Below are 9151 nucleotides of genomic sequence, written 5' to 3'. Positions count from 1 at the left end.
CAGTTACCTTTTCTGTGAGGCGATACCTGCTGTTGAATGTCCTGCCTTACAAAGGAGGTGCTTAGTTGCAGTCATCTAGATGACAGACACTGTGCTGTCAGCTTCCAGCTACTTGTAGCATCTTTTAAACCACCTGATGTGTGAAGCAGCCAGTTGGCCTCCCCACCCCTCTTCATCTGTGGATACCTCTGAAATCGGAGAAAGAATCAAGTTCTGGGGACACCAGTAGAGGACCAACAGCACTTCTCTAGGATCATCCACCGGTCCTATGCTTGCAGCATGTGGAGTCCCATTTTTATGCCTTCTGACAAGTAAAGCCGAGGGCTGATAAAGATGACCTCAGGGGCTAGTAAGGGAAATGACCATCCACTGCCTGCTGGTGCTTATTGCAAGTCAGAATGATGGCCTGTAGAAGGATACAAGTGCTTCTGGCACCTAGAACATCTTTGAGTCATGATCGTCATTCTTCCCAATGAAGCCTTAACCATAAATAATAGTATTGTGTGAAATCAAGTGTTTCAAAAACATAAGCTTTATTCCAGACAAGCTTGAATCTTTAACAGTGACGACAGATGAGGGGAGCAAAGCAATTACAAAACTGGATAGTAAAATATACATGTGCCTTTCCCCAGAGTGTGAGAACTGAGATGATCACAGAATCCCTGGCTATTTTAATGAGAAGATGACCAAAGCTATGCAACGGCACTGCTACAGAGAAAACACTTTTCTCTAGAGAAAAATCTCACTCAAATTCCTTTCCTAGAGAAATCACCTGAAGCAGATACTAATTTTTCTTTTGTTGTTTTATGAGATGCTAAAATAGTTGAGTTTGCTTAGTATTTTGGTTTCAGATGCTCTTCCAGTCCAACAGAGCCTGAAGTGCTCAAAAGCTAGGAGATGCCTGGGTTGAGTTTATCCATGCAATCTTTACTTTACTACCCTGATACATACACCTGATCAGGCCCTTAATTGCCTGATTGCGTGCTAGTCTTCCCACAGGACTGTTTACTCATTTAATCTGTGGTCCCCTTTCAGCATCAGTCTTTTTTCTTCCTTCACAAAGTTGCCCCAACTCCACACATCCATATTGCAAAATTTCTACAGCTTCTCTCTGTGGTACCTGTGTACTTCTCAAGCATCAATGAGTCTGTCTCCACACTCTGGAAGTGGGATCATCCTTGTATTGATAACTTAATAAAAGAGATCATTAGATTTGAATGCTCTGTGGCAGATGCTTACCTTCTGCTATTGTCAGATCACTTAGCATTTCCAGTGCTGGGTTACAGAGGGAATCTTTTTCAAAGATCACCCAAAAAGAGACACTTAGAGAATTTTTCCCTGCTGCACTTCTAACAATTCTTTTATGTGTGAACTAAGATTTTTTTCTTATAGTTCAGAAATTTGTGCAATTTGGCTGAATGAGGTACGTTCACAATGACCAATTTCGAACTTTTACGGACAAGTGCAGAGGCATTAGAGCTCCTTCGAAAAGTAGTTCTTAAATAGTTATTATTTTAGCAGAGAAAATGTGTTTGTTGAGAATGAAGTCAGGAAACCAGCTGAACCGTTTTAGAGACTGCATACCTCTCAAATTGGGAACTTCTAGTTCAAAGAGGTGAAACCTGACAAATCAAGAAATATCTGAAAATAGGGCCTGAAAGAAAAAACCCACCAACTGTCAGGCATCCTGAACTAGCAGCAGTGATACAAACCTTTCTTACAGTTTTCTCAGGGATATGCAAGTCCCAAAAGAACAAATACTTTTTCTGAGTAGCTGCCCCAGAGGAGCATTTGTACGATGCCATTTGACAAAACAGAATACAACCCCCTTAGCACCAAGGAGCCCTAAAGCTGATTAGGTGAACAAGCCCACACTTGCTGCATACTGGCCAGGGAGTGCTTATTCTAAACCCCCTTGTTAGCGGCTGGCATAACATTTCTGGCATGTCGTTTAGATTCATAGAGCATTTGCAGCATAAAAGCCACTCCAGCCCCCCTCCAATAAAGGGCAGTTTTTAGGAACCAGAAAGAAATGAAACTGTGGCACCAACACGTGGGCCAACATTCACTGAGGAGAGACATCTGGAAATACCGAGGTGGTCTAAACAAGCTCAGGTATTTTTAGTAGCCAGCTCTTTGGACCCAGGTTTCAGAGCTCTCAGTCTGTGTCCTGTGAAGATCCCAACATCAAGCGTATGAAGATAACTGTGAGTTTTCTTTTTCCTGGGCACTGCTGTTTCTCAGATGGCAGCATCTCATTGAACACGGTGCTGCGATGCTGACATGCAACAGCAAGGGATCGAGCCCTCTGGGGGCCAGCAGAACTGGAGATCAGCAACCTGGACTCCTGCCTAGGAAGCAGCAGGAAAGCAGCTGTACTTGAAGCAGAATCAAACTAGATTCAGACTAACGGAAATATTAAATCTGTAACAACTTTTTTAAAAAATTGCTCTGCTACATTATTTTAGTAAATATTTGTAGGTGTCTGTAATAGGAGGGTAATCACTGCGTTTCCTTTCAAACAAAAGGAGTAAGACCAGTTTTCAGTAATCCAGATGATAAGCAAGGCATTCTAATGGATGGGTTTTAACCTTATTTTTGCTGGCAGATTATGTGTTTCAGCAGTTCTCAGGTGTTTTTTCTTGCAGCACACAAAAACTAGCTCATGCCTGGTCTTTTCCTTTAGTGATACAAGAACTCCACAGTAGCTGGCAAGCAGTGAGGCCTTCCTCTTAGGCAGGGAGCTGGGGTGGGCTGCATGTGTGGAAAGCAGCAGGGGCAGGCGTGAGGGAGGTGTTCAGGAGGTGCCTGGCCTCAGCCATGAGAAGGAGGAATGGTACTTGTGGGCCAGCAGAGAGGTGGGCATCTACAGAGGAATGAAGGAGGGTGCCTAGCACTGCTGGAAGTCACAGAGGTGAAGTGCAGCTCAGGAGGGGCTGCGCTCAGTATCATGGCAGTGCAAACAGACAGCTTTCAGGTTAGATTGGAGCCCGGATCCCAGAGAGTCCACAGAATAATTTGTATCTCAACTGAAGTTACGAGTTACGAGGGATTCCAGGTAGCAGAGTGCAGGTGTGCTGTTGCTGTTGTGGATGGTGTACAAGACATTTCTGTGTGTTTCCATGTGTTTCTTGCACCAACTGAATAACAAAGAAATCTGTTTGGGAACGCTGAGAAAACCTGTGCATCTCTTCTTCAATTTACCTCCTGTCTCAGAAGTGGAGGACTGTACGTTTGGAGTGCCCACAAGACTGGTGCTAGAAGAAAGACTGGCAGAAGTGTCTTTCTCCTCAAGGGTGGGAAACAGCTGAGGCACCATTTCCATTTTCATCAGGAGGTGAGGCATAGAGCTGGGGGCAGGTAAAGGAATGTGGTCCTGAATGAAAACCAACCACTTCCAGTGCAAGGCAGGAGATCTCCCAATGAGTAAGAAGGGGAGCAGGGGCAGCTGTTTTTCCAGTCCCCATTTGCAGTTCTTCTGTAGCAGAGGCCCATGCCCCAAGGGCAGCCTGCTTAGGTCATGTGCCGGGAGTACCCAGGGGAGAGCCAGAGTCCCAGCACGCGGCCAGGGACATTTTAGAGCTCCTGGCCCCAGTGGAAGGGAACTCAAACACAGCAGCCAAGCGAGAGTCCAGCCCTGACAGCAGATCCATGGGCTTCGGGAGCCCTAGGAAAAGAGCACACAAAAGGAAAGAGTAATAATACTAGGAAAAAAGACCCAGCTAGAAGTCTGTAATGAACTGCTGCATTCCCCAAGGGCTTGCTTCACCTCTTTTTTCTAATTCTGGCACAATGCTTATAATGCTGATGGATCAGGGTAGGTTTACAGTGGCCACTTTGCAGATACACACTAGAGCCGGTAACAGAATGAGCAGGAACAGAAAGTGAATTTCAATTTGTTTCCTTTTTTTTGCAACTTTCTTTCAGAACGACCTTAATATTACAAAGGCAGGGCAGCTCCCATGTTCACAGTGTTGCAACATGCTGCTTTCCCTGCATTCCTGCTACAAATGAAATAGGAATGGTTTCTGGACAAGGACCAGAGCCTGCGTTTTTTAACTTTCCGTCCCTCCCATCAAAACACGGATTATGCTGAAAAGGACAATCTGGAATTGCTTTCTTAAGACTCGCCATGAGAAAGTTGTAGCTGGAAGGTTGGCTACCTCATTGATAAACACCTGTACATTTTCCACTCTTCCAGTCCTCCTTGGCTCCCAGGCTCAGGGCAGACTGCAGGATAAAATAGATTAATATCTGAGAGCAAAAAAGCCCTCTACTGAGCAAAAGGTTTCAGGGAAAACCCATTTGAATTGGATTCCACGCTTCTACCCCAACACCAGAAAAGTATGCAAGTTTTCCAGGCTGAAGCAGAAAGGTTATATATAGCACTGCAATTTAATTCACATGACAATTAAAAAATACATGAAACGATCTTCCTTATGCATGAGAAAAGATTATCAGTTTCCCCCTTTTCCTCTTTTAGGTTATTAAAAATGTAACTCCTTCAAGAGTAATAAATTAACTCGGAAGGGATTGCTTAAGTGAGACCCGGGTTGTGATTAAAGGAAGTTTGGCGTTCAGGAGAAGCCTGTGTTTGAAAAACATCCTCAGTGTTTGGAGTATCGCATATGGCTTTTGACAACTAATTTGGGAGAAAAGTGGTAGGGAATGAACCTCAACAGGAAAAGCGCTTGTTTTTTGTCATTTTGTGACATTACCGAAACATCGTTTCCCCTCATTTGTATTTTTTCCCCATAAGTTCATATCAAAACAGAAAAGACTTTGAAAAAGGCAGCAGAACTGTCATAAGCAATGATGCTAGCTAGTCGGAATGTTGCGCTTTATTATGTAAATACATGTTTGGGGGTATTTTAAAATGCATATCATGTGGTTAGAGGCAGGTTATTAGTTTGATAAACTGTACGGGTTCCAAATAAAGTGTACCAATCCATAACATAAATGCCAGTGGTGTGACTTGTGGGAGATCCACCAGCCACCCGATCGACCGTAACTGTCCCTCTTCTGTACCAATCAGTCTCACTTGTTGGAGTATTAACCACAAGGCTGCTGGTCCTCACCAAATCCTGCTGCTGAAATCCACCTCTTCTTACTGCTTCTGGGAAAAAGTTCTGCGGCACTTTCCTGCGGGTAATTCCTTAGCGTTGAGCACCCCAAGTTTGAATTCAGATTGGAACAGAAGGAAATAAAACTTCAGTCTGCGACTACAGCCAGCATTTACTTACATATAAAGCCAGTGAAATGGTACAATTTTCCCTTCTTTTTCTGTAATTTACAAATGGCTAAAATTATTTCCCTGGCAGAGACATCCGTTTCTTAACTGCTTAGTGCCTGCACTGGCTGCACCAGGCTGCAGCATCATCTCTGTGAGTGCCAACACTCGCGGTGGAGGTACCAAGAGGAGCTGGATGAAGAACTTGCGATGCGTTATTTATTCAGTGAATCCAGGCCCTTTTGTGTGCTTGCAAGAACTCTGGGGAAGGCAGGTGGGTTTGGTTGGGGGTGGGTTTTTTGGTTTGTTTTTGGTTGTTGGTTGTTTGGGGATTTTTGGGTGGTTTTTTTTTGGTGGGTGGGTGGGTGACACTTAGTTGTTGAAATTCCTTAAGGAACTGCAGTGTGTTTGCAGGCAGTATGTGCACGCCAGCAGCTCGACGAGAGAAGCCTGTCAGCCTTGGCAGCGCCGGTGCGGGGTGCCCGTGGCCTGCAGGGGCAGGTGCCGCGCACCCCCCGGTCTCTGGCACAAACCTCCTAACGAACGGCGGGTGTTGGGAAACCGCTTCCAGCCGTGCCGAGCCACTTGCGTAACATCCACGGTCGAGCTGGCTCCATTTCGCCTAAATACGCCTGAAACCCGCAGCACCTCGTCCGCCTGCAAGGATAAACGGCGGCGGGGCGGCGGCAGGCACCGGGGAGCCACGCTGGGGAAACTCGGCGTTGCGGGGCCGTGCGCCGGCTGGGGCAGCGGGCGCCGCTCCGGCCGGTAACGCCGCTGCCGGGCGGGGCGAGGCGGGGGCCCCCCGCAAACTTCCCGGGGCACAAAGTTTCCCGGCGGTTCCCCGCCCGCCGCGGGGAGGGCGGTGAGGGCGGCGCGGCGGGGCGCGCCCTGCCTCCCCGTGCCCGCCTGCCGCCTCCCCTCTGCGGCGCGCCGCGGCCCCGCCCCCGCGGCAACCCCGCACCGGGCGGCCGCCGGCCGCAGCGCCCCGCCGTGCCGTGCCGTGCCGTGCCGTGCCGTGCCGTGCCGTGCAGTGCCGGGCAGAGCCGCGCCGCGGGGAGGGGAGGAGAGGAGAGGGGAGGGGAGGGGAGGGGGGCTGCCCCCCGCGCTGCGCCGCGGCCCGTGCGCGCCGCTCGGCGGCGGCCCCGCCAGCGCTGGGCGGCGGGTGCCCGCATCCCTGCGTCCTCCCTCACCTCGGCGGCGATCGCCCCGCCGCCGCCGCCGCCTCCCGCCCGCCCCCGCCCCCGCCCCGCCACACGCGCGCACACACGCACACCCGGCGCTGTGTGCGAGGGCGGGCGCCGGGAGACGGGCGGCGAGCGGCAGAGACCACCGCGCACACGCACACACGCACACTCCCTCTGTGCCTGCTCCTTCCTCGCCCCCCGCCGCCTCCCCGGCTCCCCCCCCCCCCCCCTCCTTTCTCTGCAACGAGCGAGAGAGGGAGAGGGGGGAAAAAAGCCACTTACAGGTATTTGTTTAGTGGATCGGCGGCTTAATTTATCCCCCCCGCCCCCCCCAGCCTCCCCACCGCCCCTCGCAGTTTGTTTACAAGTATCAAAGTTGTAATTGAGGAGCTGCCAAGGCACATCTGGATATTTTTCTTCTTCTTCTTCTTCTTCTTCTTTGTGTTAGGGACTGATGTGCAACTAATTAAAGGCAGACAGGCTGGTAGCGCCTGCACACTCAAGCCCCCCCAAATAAAGAGCCTGGTAAGTGACTGGTTTGCTTTTCCCCCCCCCCCCTCCTTTCCCCCCTTAATTGTCGTGGATTGCTTTTTGTTTTGTTTTGGGGTTGTTATTTTTTTTTAGGGGGGTGGGTTTTCTTTTTTTTTAATTTTGTGGTTTTGTCGGGAGCTTTTATTTTTTTTTTTCTTTTTTGTTCTTGTTCTCTGGATCGTAAAAGTAGATTGATGCTAGACTTGGGCAATAAAAGGCGCCGCTATATTAATTTATTAATTAATCTGCACCCGCCCCTCCTCCTGAATGTTAAATATGACCTTTGATCTCTCTGTCTTTGGCAGAGCAGACATGCAATATTGAACATGTACGGTCACATTTAGCTTAAGCAGGGAGAGAATCGCGAAGCCCGGCTAGCAATTTCTATTTATTTCATTCGTGGAAAAGAGGGCGATAGTTGAGGTGGTGCTGGTGGATCAATAACTGCGTCTCGGGTACCCTTTTCATGCTCCGGAGATGCATCGATTAAACAATAATGACCCGGTTGGTGGGCACCATCATTTTCTCGCTCCTGGTGGCAATAAACCCCGAGAGAGGGCTGCGGGGAGAGGAGAGGTAGCCAGCGAGGGAAGCTTTTGTGGAGAGAAGCCACTTCAATGCTGGGGGGGAATAGGGCAAGAAAATGCGTACGTTACTTGACTTCTGGCATAAAAGGCTGAACGCTAACGCTTTATTCCTTACCAGATGCGTGGCTTTCCTACACATGTCTGGCAAAACTAGTTTTATTGAGTAGTTGTTATCGAGGACATGCGGCTAGGTTTTCCTTTCTGAAAACGGGAAAGGGTTGAAGGTTTTTTGTGGTGTCTGGGTTTTGTTCTTTTTTGGGGTTTTTTTTGTTTGTTTGGTTTTTTTTGCTATATGCAAATCCTTCGCATCCCTCCACAAGACGACGCTTAGCCTAGAGCTTTCCGGGGCAGCCTTTGTATTGCCACCAGCCCTCTGAAGGCAGCGAGTCTGGGTTTTTCCCTGACGTGGAAGCACAGAGGTGGCTCCTGCGGGCTCGGGGTCTTTTTTTTTTTTCCGATGGAAAGCCGCCCGCCAGTCCCTACCGCAGCCGAGGGTGAGGTTTCTGCTGTAGATTTACGCTCCCTTCATCTGGATTTGTTTACATAGAGTCCGCTTTTTTAGTGCACGACGTCGGGAGAAGATCAAGTTTTTGCACTCGGTAGGTTGGGCTGTAAACGGTTCATTAATCTAATTATGATCGTAATTACCGTAATTGATAACCGTTTTGAACTAAACATACCGGAGTCTGGAAACTAGACGTAGCCCCACGAGTGTCTCCCAAGTGAACGTTTCTGATCGATAGCCCTACCTCAGAAAAGATGCTGGAAATATCTAAACTATTCAGGTAGAGCATGTGGAAAACAAAGAGGCAGTGTTCATAAACTGAGGGCTTTTAAAGTTATGTTTATGTTTTGCTTTAGTTCGCGCAGGCTGCCATAATGTACCTTCCTCGTTGCCATAAACTAAAATACCCCCTTCGCCTCCCGGCGGGGGGGGCGCGGAATCAAGCGACCCCCGTATCCCTACCCCCATCTAAACTTTCCTAACCCTGGGGCAGAAAGCCATCTTTCCCCGCCGGGGGCGAGTTCAGCAGGTACAACGACGTGCCCCCCCCCAGCGTTCCCGGGCTGTGACCCCCGCGGAGGGGCTGTCCCCGTGCCGGTGCCCGTGTCCCCCCCCCGCCCCAGCCCTCCCTGCGCAGCCCCCGGCGGCGGGGAATCCTCCCGAGAGGCTAGGATAAATACTCCGTCTTCAGTACAGCTGCAGGCGCCGGGATCACAAGCTGTGAAATTGCCTGCCTGAAGTATTTTTTTTTTTTTTTTTTTTTAAAACCTAGCCCCGGTTTCCCCCGCGGCCCGCAGGCAGCCCCCCCGCCCCGCGGCGGGGGGGCCCGGTGCCGCCGCGACCAGCGCCCGGCGGAGCCAGCTGTGCCGGCAGGCAGCTAATGACCGCCGGGCGCAGAAGGACACCGTGGCAGCTGGCGGCTCCCTGCCCCCGCCTCCCTCTTCTTTTTTTTTTAATTCCTTTTATTTATTTTCCCCCCTTCCCGTCTTTTTTTTTTTTCCACTGCCTTTTAATTTTCCCCGGTGGAGAGGGTAGGTGGGCAGCTCCCGGCCCCCCCCCCCCCCCGCCGTGCCGCCGGCTTGTCCCGGGACCGGGCTTGCTGCGCCCGGGC

At 50.0% G+C, this 9151-nt stretch overlaps 1 protein-coding gene across 3 annotated transcripts in view; it reads left to right on the top strand.

Annotated features, from left to right (window-relative positions):
• The first annotated feature begins 6328 nt into the window (after positions 1-6328).
• Positions 6329-9151, top strand: part of CXXC4 (CXXC finger protein 4) — a 57009-nt gene continuing 54186 nt past the window's right edge. For all 3 annotated transcript variants that reach the window (XM_056349829.1, XM_056349821.1, XM_056349812.1), the window contains exons 1-2: positions 6329-6701; positions 6866-6942. The gene's annotated coding sequence lies outside the window, so the exon portion shown is untranslated. The remainder of the gene's footprint in view (positions 6702-6865; positions 6943-9151) is intronic.

This window comes from Falco biarmicus, chromosome 1, assembly GCF_023638135.1.
Source record: "Falco biarmicus isolate bFalBia1 chromosome 1, bFalBia1.pri, whole genome shotgun sequence".
NCBI classification, from domain to species: domain Eukaryota; kingdom Metazoa; phylum Chordata; class Aves; order Falconiformes; family Falconidae; genus Falco; species Falco biarmicus.
Note: the sequence above shows the minus strand (reverse complement) of the source record. Positions and strands in the feature narration are given on the sequence as shown.